Genomic DNA, 16174 nt, shown 5'->3' with positions numbered 1-16174 from the left:
TGATGTAAAGAGGGCTAAGCAAACTTATGATCCCCGACCTCCATTACATGATCATCAGGTTGCAGTCCTTCGACTGAAGTAGAGAATGAGCTTCATCACCAGGACTCAACCACTAGAGGGAACACCAGAGTCTATCTGCATCACCAGATGGAAGAGCTATCTTTTTTTTTTTTTTGGTCATCAGTCTACTGACAGGTTTGATGCGGCCCGCCAGGAATTCCTTTCCTGTGCTAACCTCTTCATCTCAGAGTAGCACTTGCAACCTACGTCCTCAATTATTTGCTTGACGTATTCCAATCTCTGCCTTCCTCTACTGTTTTTGCCCTCTACAGCTCCCTCTAGTACCATGGAAGTCATTCCCTCATGTCTTAGCAGATGTCCTACCATCCTGTCCCTTCTCCTTATCAGTGTTTTCCACATATTTCTTTCCTCTCCGATTCTGCGTAGAACCGCCTCATTCCTTACCTTATCAGTCCACCTAATTTTCAACAATCGTCTATAGCACCACATCTCAAATGCTTCGATTCTCTTCTGTTCCGGTTTTCCCACAGTCCATGTTTCACTACCATACAATGCTGTACTCCAGACGTACATCCTCAGAAATTTCTTCCTCAAATTAAGGCCGGTATTATTAGTAGACTTCTGTTGCCCAGAAATGCCTTTTTTGCTATAGCGAGTCTGCTTTTGATGTCCTCCTTGCTCCGTCCGTCATTGGTTATAGTACTGCCTAGGTAGCAGAATTCCTTAACTTCATTGACTTCGTGACCATCAATCCTGATGTTAAGTTTCTCGCTGTTCTCATTTCTACTACTTCTCATTACCTTCGTCTTTCTCCGATTTACTCTCAAACCATACTGTGTACACATTAGACTGTTCATTCCGTTCAGCAGATCATTTAACTCTTCTTCACTTTCACTGAGGACAGCAATGTCATCAGCGAATCGTATCATTGATATCCTTTCACCTTGTATTTTAATTCCACTCCTCAACCTTTCTTTTATTTCCATCACTGCTTCCTCGATGTACAGATTGAAGAGTAGGGGCGAAAGGCTACAGCCTTGTCTTACACCCTTCTTAATACGAGCACTTTGTTCTTCATCGTCCACTCTTATTATTCCCTCTTGGTTGTTGTACATACTGTATATGACCCGTCTCTCCCTATAGCTTACCCTTACTTTTTTCAGAATCTCGAACAGCTTGCACCATTTTATATTGTCGAACGCTTTTCCAGGTCGACAAATCCTATGAAAGTGTCTTGATTTTTCTTTAGTCCTGCTTCCATTATTAGCCGTAACGTCAGAATTGCCTCTCTCGTCCCTTTACTTTTCCTAAAGCCAAACTGATCGTCACCTAGGTACCACCTGATATCTCTGTAAAGGAAGAGCTCCAGGAAATGACTTGCCCTAGCCTATTTGGAGATAGCTCAGTCGTCTTAGGATGACCGTTCCTCTTTGCAAGACCAACATGCGAAAATGGGGTATTCTTCCAGCTGATGGAGATACATCCTGCGAAAGCGGAACAGCAGAAGATCCGCACCACCTGCTAATTTGTCCTCAACCTGAAGAACCCTGCACAACACAGGGCCTAATCGAGGGAAACAACAAGGCCACCGGAGTTGCTACCATCTGGAAATGCTGAACGGACACGGAAACGACATAAACGAATGAATTGTTCAGTATGAACATACAGTGACAGTTACAAAATTGAATATTATTAATTATCAGTAACATATTAGTTGCAGTACGCGCAGAATGCCGTGGCCAGTAGATGTGCAGGTGGCAGGCTCAAATGGCTCTTAGCATTATGGGACTTAACTTCGGAGATCATCAGTCCTAAGGACATCACACACATTGATGTCCAAGGCAAGATTCGAACCTGCGACCGTAGCGCACGTGGCAGGGCATGCGTGACGAGAGCAGTAGTGGATAGGAGCTGTAAGGGAAATGTCAAGCGCCGTAGGAGAAGTGACGTTCTAAACTGAAGCCTACGCTCACATGTTTTGCAGATATTAAGTGGGCCCCTCCATCCCCACACATGCACCGTGACTATTCAAAAAGATGTCACCCTTGCTTTGGTTAGTGCCTATGAAGAATTCCGTTGAAAATGAAGTTATTTATTTTCGCTTTGTTTGTTAACCATTTCTAACTTCCAGTGCAGCAACGTCAGTGGCGAATTTGAGTAAAAAACTACGTCTTTCCCTTGCTGCCATGTTAAAATTTGCATCTTTTGTTAAAAAACAACGAAGTTTACACAGCGTCACCTATTAACATGTTGTGCAGACGCAACTGTGGGGAATTTTGAAACAATGGCTAATTAAGTGAGGAGATGAGGAAAACTAAGGTCAGAAGCACATCCTCAGGCGATACAGTCTGGAACCGAGCGACCGCTAAGGTCGCAGGTTCGAATCCTGCCTCGGGCATGGATGTGTGTGATAGGTTAGTTAGGTTTAATTAGTTCTAAGTTGTAGGCGACTGATGACCTCAGAATTTAAGTCGCATAGTACTCAGAGCCAGTTGCCACATCCTCAGCAGAAAATAAACGTGTGATGTCTTCACTTATGTTCTTTCGAATCCGATAGCACTTCTCGTTTCACCAGCTGTCGATGGTCACTAAAAATTACATTATTTCATCAAACATGTCTGCAGTTAGTAGAATAGTACGGAAGATAATGAAGTTTTGCGTAATAACCATATAGCCAAATACTCTCCTCCTTACGCCCTATGATTTGCCAAAATTTCATTCGATGTCTTAGACCATTTATGTGATATGAGGAATGTTGAGAATATTTCTCTCTGACTTTATCGCTGGCAAGGCACGATCGGAAATGAGTGTTGCTATGTCCGCGGACCTAACCGAATCACTCGCGCCCTGCCGTCGCTCAACCCGGCCGCACACGCGCGGTGGTCGGCCTTAGCTTCACGTCGCGGCCGCCGGAGGTTCATGGCGTTGTCTCCGGCTGAAGACGTTGCGCCATTCAATAGTTCTTGCCTGCAGCTCCCTCTATGGCCACAAGATATAACGGGAGCACAGACCTGACGTCACGGCCACTCGCTCTTGCCCGCTAGCTGTGTTATTGTATAGATCTTACACAGGGTGTCCAGAAAAGGACTCCCTGATTTCAAAATTAAATATCTCGAAAACAAAGATCGATAGAGGAATGCAGTAAACAGTATGTTTATTGTGAAAGGTGTAAGAAGTTTATACAGCAGTTTGAAGTAATAGTTACAAAAGCTGCTTACAGATGGCGCTGTACGCTGTACAGCTCATATCAGCATACATAAGTGAAATAATCGCATGAAAACAATCTTTGCAAACAGTCACATCACAATGTTTTCAAAATGTTCACCATGGGCACTACAGAGGTGGCGCAAACGGAGAATGAAATTCGCCATCACATTTCGTAGTGTCTCAACCGAAATGGATTCACATGCCTAAGAGATCGCCGATTCAAGCTCGTCCAGCGTGGCGGGATGCTTCGGGTAGACCATTTCTTTCACTGTGCCCCACAAAAAAAAAAAGTCACAGGGAGTCAAATCCGGCGAATATGGAGGCCAATCCATGCCTGCACCAGTAAATTTGGGATATTCCAAAGCAATGACTCGATTCCCGAAGTATTCCTCGAGAAAGCGAAACACTTGTTCGGTCCGATGTGGTCGGGCTTCATCTTGCATAAACCATTCAGATCCCCTAACGCTTGCTGTGTGGCGACAAATTGTTCCAAAATTGCAACGTAACGTGCACCAGTTAACGTTTCTCGAATGAAAAAAGGACCAATAATGCTTCTGCTGCATACTGCAGCCCACACAATAACTGTAGGAGAATACAGGGGTTTCGGTTCACACCAATATGGGTTTTCGGAACCCCAAAATTGCCAGTTCTGCTTATTCACGTATCCATTCGGGTGGAAGTGTGCTTCATCTGTAAACCAGATGCCGCCAACATCAAATCCTTCACTGTCAATCGTTGTGAGCATCTAATTAGCAAAGGCAACCCTTTGTTGCACAGCTCGTACGGGTATTGCCTGGTGCGTTTGAATTTTGAGTGGAAACATGTGTAGGCTCTTTCTCAGTATTTTTTGCTTGCTGGAACGCTTCAAACCAGTCTCAGATGCAATTCTACGGACGGATGACACTGAATTTCGCTGAATAATTCCAGAAACTGTGGCGATATTTTCAGGCGTAAATACGGTTTGCTTGCGGCCAACATGCCCCACTAGATCACCAGTTACGCTGCCTGTTCGCTGAAATTTTGCGAAGAGCGTATGAATGGTTTCCGCATCGGGTCCTTTTGGAACATTAAATCGTGCTTGAAAACTTCGCCTTGTTGCCGTAGGACTCTCTTCTAACCTGTGGTACTCTAGCACCAGAAAAACGCGTTGTTCAATGGAGTACATGGTTTTAATCTCTTCCTTCACTACGCTAACCTCCTTTCACGTTTCAGTAGTGGAACTGATCGCTCTGGGCTTTGGATCACTACTTATACTAGGCATTACGTATGGCGATTACAGCGCCATCTGTTAGCAGCTTTTGCAACTGCTATTTCAAACTGCTGTATAAACTTCTTACAGCTTTCACAATAAACATACCGTTTACGATATTCCTCTATCGATCTTTGTTTTCGAGATATTTAATTTAGAAATCAGAGAGTCCTTTTCTGGACACCCTGTATGACAACCTTGGACTTAGAACTTAGTTACGATTTGGATTGCACTGTGGATTTGTGAATTGTAATGTAAACTGAATTACGTAGCTACTTCCTATGACAGCAGTAAACGGTGCTCGCTTCAGTGTGGAGAATAAAGATAAGTAATCTTCCTGATCGCTGGCGCCTTACTTCGAGACTAGTCTTTTCTCGGCCATCAGATCTCGCGTCACACCCCGGTCACGTCCTGCTACCAATTCCAACTTATTTTTGCCACTCCAGGCAGACATAAAAAGTGTGCTACATCAGATCAATTTTCTCGAGATTGGTGACAGACAGAGACCTCCAACCAAGTCTAAAAAAATTCGATGTGTTAGCTATGTTTCATACGTAGCTGCTTAATATGCAATACGCATCAAATGCAAAATCATAGCGACCCCTGATTTACATTGAAAACTTTTTCTAATACCTAGCAATGCATTCCTTCCAAGTAAATATTGCGCTAATTATGACCATTAACGAAATGATGGTCAGATCATCATGAACATAACATACAAAGCTGCAAGTGACCAAAAAATTAAATTTTTAACGAACAGTTTCTGTAAAATCCTTTGAAAGAGACCGCAGGGCTTGCGCGTCTGTCATCGCCGACAGGCCGAAAGGTGGCAAACACTTGTCGGCTTCCACTTCCGAACAAAGGAATGGACTTGCCCAGCGCTTTGGACGAAAAATGGTCACTGCCCATCAGCCGACTTATCCTACGTGGACTACTTTCGCCTCCAATGTAGCATATTCGCTGACGGAGGAAATCTTCTTACTGTTACAAACGGGCCAAAAACGTATCTACCTGGACACAATGTTCTGCTTCCTTCATGGCTGCTCGAGTTTCTTTGTCATCAAAATGAGGACAGCGAGCCGGCCGGTGTTGCCGTGCGGTTCTAGGCGCTTCAGTCTGGAACCACGCGACCACTACGGTCGCAGGTTCGAATTCTGCCTCGGGCATTGATGTGTGTGATGTCCTTAGGTTAGTTAGGTTTAAGTAGTTCTAAGTTCTAGGGGACTGATGACCTCAGATGTTAAGTCCCATAGCGCTCAGAGCCATTTGAACCATTTGAGGACAGCGCAAGAGTATTCTAAACCTTTTTGAGAGACATAGTAACAAAAGAAATCTGTATACATGTTCTATGAGATGCCCAAATTTATTCTAAAATCAATGTACTTGTTTCGTAGGTGCTGCTAAACACAGAAGCCGAATGCCCTCATTTCGAGCTTCATTGTAACTTTTAGTACGTTTTCTTTTGACTGAATCCCTCTCGGTCTATGCTCTTATTTTAAACACAACAATGTCTAGCATATTATCAGAAAATATGGACACAATCCTGGCATTTGCTGATGATGTAGCGATCCTTGGGGACACCCAGGAGCAAGCAAAAAATCTCCTCTCCCCTCCATTATTGTTGACAGCCTGGCTTCGAAGGAGTAAGGGAATTCACACACCTGGGATCAATAGTGACCAATAAAAATGAAGTGACGGCAGAGCTGCAGTACCGAATAAAAAACGCTGATATCCCTCAAAAATAAGATTCCACTGTACATGACATCAGAACGGCCGGTACTTCAATATGTTTGGAAACTGAAGAAGCAATTTGTCCTTTCGAGAGGAAAGTACTTCGATACATACATGGACCCGTCGACAATACCGTGGAAGGTAAATGGGTTCTAAGAACAAAGGAAGACCTTTACCGGTGGTATGGAAAGCCACACATCTGCCGAATATTGGCGCAGAAGATGCTACAGTGGTTGGGCCACATCTTCCGAGCTGGTGGATCCCTACCTAACCGAGTCCTCCGTTCCCAACCAGCTGGGAGACGCCAAAAGGGACGACCGAGGACGCGGTGGAAGGATCGGGTTCTGGCAATACTCAAACAAGTGGAGCCGAAAGCGGTAGATGAGGCTCGGGACCGACAGCCATGGACCGCCATCTGCAATAAATGTCTCCTGAACTGAGAGTGTGACTGATTGGTAATTTTTTTTCATTTCGTAATGTGTATCTTGGCAAAATTTTGTAATGTCAAGTTGTTGCATTATTTCATACTGTCGTTTGTATCCCTATTTTCCTGCTGTATTCCTTAAAGGCCCGTAAATGCAGTAAATGATGACGATGATGATTATTATTATCAGAAAATATAAAACGATTGCAACGCTTTAATAGTGTGGTTTATTCCTTGGCATCACCAACGACACCTGAAAGATGCGACCTAGTTCTACCATTACTTGGTGATAATTCTTTTCTCCATTCAGTCGGTACATCTGTTGCCAGGTAATAACTATCACTGACCTCATCTTCGACGTTTTGTTCTCCATCCGTCTCTGCTAATACATCGTGATCACTGACAATAAACCATCCTCTTCTTCTCCATCATCGGAGTCAATGGGCCCCTCATGAGGTACGTGATCAATCAATGCTCGCACTTTTCCCCCTTCTGGTCCATAACAATTCATATACAACAATATTTTCCTATTAACTGCACTATATTTTATGCAAAATACAAAAAGTCTATAAAACAGCTACCTTGACTTTTTCTTCCTATATGAGGTGATTGGTATTTTGGGGTTTCAAAAAGCCCAGCATTCTCAAAGTAGTCTCAACAGCATCTCACGAAATTCCTATTCTCGACTCAAGTTAGAAAAAACACTTTTACCACTCTGCTGACATCTCGTAGCAGCTAGCTGGAACCACAAAGCAGTGTGCCATGCCATCTAACTATTAACTATAGAAACTCGTCATGAGGCATGTGCCACATCCCTACACACTGCCGCCGGGTAACTCCGACACCACGCAGGCGGCGTGCAATGATCGCCAACCAGGCAACAACTATATACACTAACGTGCTTCTTTTATGCAAATTAATAGCATTTCGTTGCAACACCACATTACTAGTAGGTGAAGCATCATCTACTTTTTGCAGATAAACAATGGTTAGGCAGCATGTTTATCATTCATAAATCGCACTTTTACGTTGATTAAAGTTTCGTACTTCAATAGGTAAAAAACAGATGACTATGTTGTCAGTTAGTCTGTCTGACCTAATGTTAAGACCCCATTTCCTCAGAAAGAGTACAGGTATCTAATTTAAAATTATGTCACGTACTAAGGACTACGTCCCGCTGGCTGTGTAAAACAATTAAGCCTCTACATAGATGGAATCAAGAGACACGGTCTTTTTGGCACTCGCAATTTCACTCATGAAAATCTATTGGGTACTTCCCGTTGACCTAGAATCATGATATTTAGTAAGAAACAAGATTTCACAGTACCAGTAGAAGAAAATATCACAAAATTGTTAAAATTTATTTATATTACGTAAACAACTATTGTTTGGCTATTACCAACTTACTTTCTTTTAAGCCATCGAAACTCTGAGGAACTACTGTAATAATTTTGATCTGCTTTCCATTAATAGGTAGAAGGCTTGACGACGAAAGTTGTACATGTAATTTACAAATATTTCGTGGTAATTGGCAGATCTAGGATGCAACGAAGTCCGCTGTCGCTGTCGAAACGATGCCTTCGCCCCTTAGCCGTTTTAGGCGACAGGTAACCCAGCTGCCGCGCTGACGGTACAGCATCCGTAATGTTAAAGAGCAAAGTATGACTAATGCAGACTAATGTGTGTTGTCGTCCAAAGTTCGAGGTGCCACACCACAGTCGGTAACACACGTCGATACCCCTACATCAGGGTTGTCTTGATGCATTCTGCAACGATGAATGGGAAAGGCTGAAGAAAACACGTCGTCTGTCTCAGCACTGCAGTGCCCTTGTACGGAGGTAAATATACAGCCGACCATGGCAGTGCCATGTCACTGTTCACGACCTCAATTGTAGCAGCCAACTTCATCGAGTAAGATTAAAGACCTTTTCGAGTCTCAGATGAAAATGAACTTCAGTCAATGTTGAACATGGTACTTCAAGATAACAGTTCGTTAATTAGTGCCTCAAGTGTTGCTTTTTTTACTGAATAACAGTTGTAAATTATGAAGCACTTCTGTCACAAAGCACTATATCAAGTTAAGTAAATCCTTTTGTCATACATGTAATAAAGCGAAGTAATATTTCATATGTCGCAGTTCGATGAGCCATCTCCCAAAGCAGAGTCCGCCCCGATAGCTGCATTGTCAGCGTGACGGATTGCCGTCCTAAGGAGCCCGGGTTTGATTCCTGGCTGGGTCGGGGATTTGCTATACCCATCATCATTTCATCCCCATCCGGCGCGCAGGTCGCCCAAAGTGGAGTCGAATGTGATAAGACCTGCACCAAGGCGGCCGGACCCGCCCCGTAAGGGCCCTCCCGGCCAATGACGCCAAACGCTCATTTCCCAAAGCAGAATAGTTTCGTCTGATCATAACGCATTTTTGGGATGAGGTTCCAATATCCCATGAAATGTCCATTGGAGTGTTCCACGGAAGAATTCGCCATTTGTGTAACAACAGTAGGCCGTTGGCAGGCTGTACCGTTTGCTTCTCTGGAGACTTTCATCAAATCTTACCGGTAATAGCAACAGGGACGAGAGCAGCTGATGCCAAAACATCAGCGATTTCCAGCTAGCGTAGTATGTTAGTACCGAATGCGAAATTACGCAAAAATTTAGACAAAAGTTACAATTAAAACAGGCTCGAATATCTTTGATTTACCGGGAATGGTTTCTTGCCAGTGTAGATACCCAAAACAGGAAAAAATCTTAGAGATTCTCGATTCAGAGGGTGAAAGTTATGACCACCGACCTACCAGCGATATAAATCCATCCAGGTGGGGCACCATCGTTTCTTGAGAAGTAACTGCTAGTCAGACACACGCACAGTGTATGCAGTATCAGTGAACGGGCTGCTCGTATGTAGAATAAGAAAAGTGCTCGATCTATCCGAATTTGACGGACGGCAGATTGTGGTGGTCCGGAGACTCTGCACGAGCATTTCGGAAACTGCATGACGTGTCGGGTGTTCGAGGAATTCTGGGGTGAGTGTCTTCAACACGAGGCGAAACGTGATAAAACCTGAGGACGTTGTGGGATTGGGAGGCCGCACGTCATTAAAGATGTGGGACGTCGTAGACCTGGTAGATTGGTAAAATAGCACAGTTGTCGAACTGTGGCGAAAATAACATCAGACATTAATGCTGGACAGAGTACAAGTGTGTCTGAACACAGTGCATCGAACGCCCCCAAAGATGGGCCTCCACAGCAGACGCTCATGCATGTGCCAATGTTAACACCACGACATCGGCAACTATGACTGAAATAGTCACTTGACCCATCGGCACTGAAGGTTGGCACATTCACCTAATTCCCATAAATTCTGGAAGGGAGGCGATGAGCTCTAATGCCACGTCCAGTCACATCCCAGATGTGTTCCATCAGGTTCAAATCTGTCGATTGTTCCTCGAACCGCTCCATTACACTCCTGACCTTACGACATGGCGCATTGTCTTGTTGAACAATACCACTGCCTTCAGGAGACACGATCTTCATGAAGGGGTGTACGTGGTCTGCAACCAGTGCACGATGCTCCTTGCCCTTCGTGGTGTCTTGCACTAGCTCCACTGGGCGCCGAGATGCCCACATGATTGTTCGCCAGAGCATAATGAAGTCGTGGCATTGTTCAACAAGACAATGCGCCATGTCGTAAGGTCAGGAGTGTGATGGAGTGGTTCGAGGAACAATCGCCAGATTTGAACCTGATGGAACACATCTGGGATGTGACTGGACGTGGCATTAGAGCTCGTCGCCTCCCTTCCAGAATTTATGGGAATTAGGTGAATGTGAGCGCAGATGTCATGCCAACTCCCTCCAGCGACCTCCAGGGCCTTACTGCTTCCATGTTATCCGTGCCGTAGGTGGACATAACGAGCTATTACTTAGGTGGCCATAATTATCTGGTTGATCAATGCGCGCAAAATGAAATTTGTACGAACCCTGGGTATACCAGTCGTCATCACATTTACCCGTTCTTTTCTTTTGTTATAAGCTACGTAAAAAGCGCGTGTCGTAATTCGATGTTGGCCGGATCATGGTCTCCTGTGACACCCACCTGTCGCTCCACGCTATTGGTCAGGATCACGCGACAATCATGACGGTTTCAGGGGGGCCATAAAGCAAAGCAGAATATCAATTGCCTTGTACTGGGCTCTTTCACAGCAAGACAAGTATCCACACGAACAGTGTGACGTCGTCTGTTCGATCATTGACTGTCAGCACGGCGGCCATTGTTGTATCACCAGAGAGAGAGGTCCACAATGTGGCGCCACGCGACAGCACTGGATACAGGAGTGGCACATTTTATCCAGATGAGTGCCCGTTCTGAATACGGCATCAAAGTGGAAATCAAGATCAAAGTATTCGTACGTGAAGATCCTGCCATCATCATACAGGTTCAGCTTCTGGCGTCCTGGTCTGGGATTTCATTGGTTGGGTAAAGTCTTACAAACTGTACTGCTTTCAGTGCTTTCTGAATTTACTTAAGTCTCATATAAGTTGTCTAAATGCAATACTAATGATATGGAGCCATTTATCTCAGACATTTATGCAGAAGATTTCGAAGATAAATTTGCTATAATTTAAAATCTGTATCTGGAGCTGTAAAACTACTGTAGAGTACCATAGGCTATAATAAGTACGCGAAAAGTATAGTTGTTTTCCTAGTAGCCTTGGTCAGTTACGCTCGTAACTTTGTTACACGTACATTAGGTGTGTTGCATAACTATTGGAAGTTACCTCATTTCGATCGCTTTGTTTACATATGCACGGTGTTACTGGATTCCCCCAGTAACCACAGGCGTAGAACCGTCTAGAAACTGAGTGAATATAAATAAAGAGCTGTGTAACCAGAGGAACATATTTGCTCTCCATTGTTGTCCTCCTGTTCTGTTACTTAAAGGAAAACAGTATTTACAGCAAAATGGAAATGGTGAATGTTTAATTCAGGTTTTATTCGAATATTTCAAGAAAGAGAAGGATGTCGTTGTAAAAATTAAAGAAAATACAGATTTATCAAATAGCGGTAGGAAACAAAATTAGCTAAAATAATTATATAAATAAAGGAGAATAAGCAAAATGCAAAACCAAAACGAATGAATCATCGATTGAGTACTTCTTTGTGCTTATGTAAAACACGTTTCCGGTATTCGTAAACAACTGTCGCACTTACGAATAACAACAGGAAACGCTTGCCTTTCATTATGATGAAGAAAGTTCTTTTGAGTACAAAACAGCAACAGTAATTATATAGATTTTTCATTTTTGTGTGTGTAAACAGGTCCATCAAAAGTGATATCTTTGGTTATATGAAAGCACAGAAGCTACGCAATCAACCAATTTATATTACTTATAGAAACCAATTTAAATTATGTAAGGATAAAACATACACAGTGGACTAACATTGAATGTCTTGCAGTTCTAATTCTGCGCAAAAAAAACAAAACAAAGAGAAGTCGACTGCTTCCAGTTTCTGTCTCACACATTCGTTTGTGTTTCTTTTTCTACCAATGCTGCCAATACTGCCAGTAATCCTAACACTTATTGCTACAATTAGTTTAACGAAGAATCGCTCTTGGCTTTCCTTCGTATCTTTCTTTTTTGCGGTGTCTGAGGATCGGAATTGTATTCTGAAACGTAGTTGTGTGTGCAATTTTATCCCAGTAAAGGTTTTGTCAAATACAACTGGAGCGGATTTATGCATAATGAAAAAAATTTTGTAGTTAGCCAATTAGTTCCTTGTGTGCGCAAATTCAAGCAACCTGCCAGAGATGGTGCTGCCAAGCGTATTCTCCATTTCATTTCCTAGAAACGAAAAAAAGTGCGATACCAAAATTGGACATGGAACGGTAGGAAGGGTTGAACCCTAGCCAATGGTTTAACAATCTCATGTTCTATTGTAATGATCTTTTAAACGTTACTACTTAACTTGCGTTGGCCTGTGATTCATAAATGTTGTGGATGTTGCGAATAATGAGAACATCATGAAAATTGCATGCTTGACAAATTATTTATTGACATCAGCTGATGGACAGAACTGAACATGAGTGCAAAAGAAACTGACGCACTGAACTGCACTGACACCTCCAAGAACACAAAACTCGACTGACTCACGCGCAGTACCGCTGCGTCGCTTTAAATACCATTTTGACAATTGCTACCATTGTTAATTTATTACAAAATGTAACTTACAATTAAAAACAATATCATCTAAATTGAGTGCTGTAACATTTGTACAGGTCATAAAATATAATAAATGGCATAACAATTTTTATCATCATCTTAGTTTTATGTGCGAAAATTAATTCACAATCTGATTTCAACAATTATTTTGATTTTACTTTAATTTCGTAATTAGTAACCGTATGGATTTTATTGCTAACATTTGGTCGAAGAATACAAATACTGCTTCGCCAGATTACATAAATTAAATACACATGTTTTCTCAAATACCGGAATTTCGCAACTTTGGCTGGTGTAACTAACAAGAGGTAAATATCTGCGTAAATTACAAGCATCATTAATTACAATGAATTACATAAAAATTTCACGATCAGATATTTAATTCCGAATATGTACCTATTTTTGTTAATGACAACAATCTATGAACCGTCACGAGGATGTACGGCATTCCAGAATATTCTATATGTAATTGCAAAGAAGAATAGGTTTTTTGGCAAACTGAACTGAACGATACCTATAAAAATACACATGAAAGCCCTAGGAAGCACTGAACCGTACGATAAATACACGGATGCATATAAAAAAGGTGGGATTGGACAGTGCATAATGATCTTGGAAGAGGCTGTTGCATTATACTATCATATACGGTATGAGAACAACTTACTGTACTTGTACGGTATCGGGCAGGTTGCTTGAATTTGCACTTGTAACGATATGATTGGCTAACCTCAAAGCTAGATCCTTTCGCTGCTGTGGTCGGGTATACAAGTCTTGCTACGGCGTTCCCCAAGTACTGCGGACGTGTATGTGCGAGCCGTTTGGGTTTTCCTACAGTGGTATGGACGTTTCAATGCGTCCTGAGCCGCTGACCTCTCACGGCTGCAGACGAGTTACTCGTGTGTCGATGAATAAAAATATTTAGTTTATTTATCATATAACGTATGTGCCTAATCGCATACTACCATTTTTTTTAAAAAAATTCTTTATTCAATCATTATTATGATACAATTTAACCTACCATTTGCAGTAAATCCTAGTTTCGCAGCCTCGAATCGTTTTGTGAGATATGACGACTGTTGTGACCAAATTATTCGCTACACCCAAGGACGCGAATGGGTGCGTCGCGTGTGACCGTCCTTCGGAAATAAAAACCAGTGACTCGAGAATGAAACGAGATGTCGTTCTGCTCTCAACTTCGTAGAAAATTTCGATATCTTATCTGCATTTCACTTACTGTAATGTACGAGGTAAAAATCATATGCAAAGTTTACCCAAGTTTTTCTTAATTTGATGCAGCACAGTAAGTACTGTACATAACAAAAAGAAATTCACTCCTTTATCAAGCGATGACATCAGACTGTGGGATGTGCAAAAATCTAATTTTTTCACTCTAATAATTTTCTTACAGTCATTTTTATTACCATTTCATATCGGCCGGAATGCAGAGGCATAATATGTCGGGCAGTACAGCCATAATAAAAGCCAGCTCACTACGGAAGGCAAAGAGCACATTTTTAGCAGCGAAAGGGTTACATCGAAAATGGCGCAACGTGTCGAACTTTTTTTCGTAACAGCTATTCCTCAGCACAATCTACCCTGTAACACACTTATAAGCTTTTCTCACTGTTTCCGACCAATTTATTTTCTGAGGGAGTGCGCATTACTTGCTATTGCTGTGGGGTAGTAACACAAATGAGACTGGAACGGTGTTCTCGCCAAACACTTGCTGGCAACCTTATACGGAGCACAGGCGGTATCGACCCGGCCAGCAGGCTCTGTGCCCCGGGCGTCGCTCTCCCTGCCTTTCTTTCACTTTTTGTTTCTTGCGCTGCGATGACGGGGCGAGGTGCGGTGTGGCCCGCTAAACAATTTACGAGCTTTGCGCCGGGTGCCCGCGCACTCTGATTGCTTTTTTAATTACGTTTCCGATCATGCCCAGCTATCGACTGGGGGCGCTCTGTCAGTAAAGGCAATTTTTATGGACTCCTTTATTGACGTCACGACCGTGTGACTCTGTCTGGCTGCCAAGTAGTGTCTAAAAGCGAAACGACGCACTATAGAAATGGTCCCTTCCGATGAACTTTATACGACATTGTCAGCTTCCTCAATATACTAACATGCGCTGAACTAGAGCTTTAAATCTGAAAGGTTGCTGGTATAGATTTTGTTGAAATGTGTCAAATGGAGAACCTGACGAAAGCGCCGAAATGACGCCTGGCACCTGACATTTCACACCTGAAGTAGCAGATGGTTAACATAGAAACCGACTATGCTGCGCCGGCCGCGGTGGTCTCGCGGTTCTAGGCGCGCAGTCAGGAACCGTGCGACTGCTACGGTCGGAGGTTCGAATCCTGCCTCGGGCATGGATGTGTGTGATGTCTTTAGGTTAGTTAGGTTTAAGTAGTTCTAAGTTCTAGGGGACTGATGAGCACAGCTGTTAAGTCCCATAGTGCTCAGAGCCATTTGACTATGCTGCGAAATCTTACACAGCACACTCCTCTCGTGCTGCTGTTGTACTAATATATCATATATTCGTGATACTAATAGTTTGCTTAGGCAATAAGAACAAACGTTAACTACTCGTCTTCGAAACATACCGAATCCACATCTGAAGTTAACATGGAAGTTAAGGTGCAGATCTACTTTCTTTACATAGATACTCTATTAGCAGAAGTAGCCTACACATGAGTTAAATACTTTTGTCAAACATAGCTTACCGGATTCTAAACAACTTTTGAGCATTTATCTTTAATTTCTTGCATGGTACCGTCAGGTGATTGTTTTTATGAACTTCAAACATTATTTGTACAGGAAGAAGATCCACGTATGACCCACGTAAATGGTGGCGTAGTGTGTACGTAATACTCGGCGGCGTAGCACTCCACCTCGTTACAGTCAGGTAAAGTACTGTTTTCAGAGGAATTGTAAAGGTAGATGGCACGCTATTAATTGCGTTTTATTCATGTGAATATATTGAGAGAATTCTACTTACGAGTGAATATCGACTGTCAGCGATCCGAGTCATGCTACATGTCATAGAATCCTGGCCCTGTTTCTAAAATCAGACTCAGAGTTATAATAAATGTAATTAAAATTTAATCTATGAAAGAATGTCAGAGATGAGCAGTTGCAATCTCGTGAAATCGGGAGTAATGCCGGTAGTCTTCCCAACATAATACATTACTGGCCATTAAAAATGCTAGACCACGAAGATGACGTGCTACAGACGCGAAACTTAACCGACAGGAGGAAGATGCTGTGATATGCAAATGATTAGCTTTTCAGAGCATTTACACAAGGTTGGCGCCGGTGGCGACACCTAC

This window comes from Schistocerca serialis, chromosome 9 (genome assembly GCF_023864345.2).
Source record: "Schistocerca serialis cubense isolate TAMUIC-IGC-003099 chromosome 9, iqSchSeri2.2, whole genome shotgun sequence".
Lineage (NCBI taxonomy): Eukaryota > Metazoa > Arthropoda > Insecta > Orthoptera > Acrididae > Schistocerca > Schistocerca serialis.
This window is presented reverse-complemented; position numbering follows the sequence as displayed.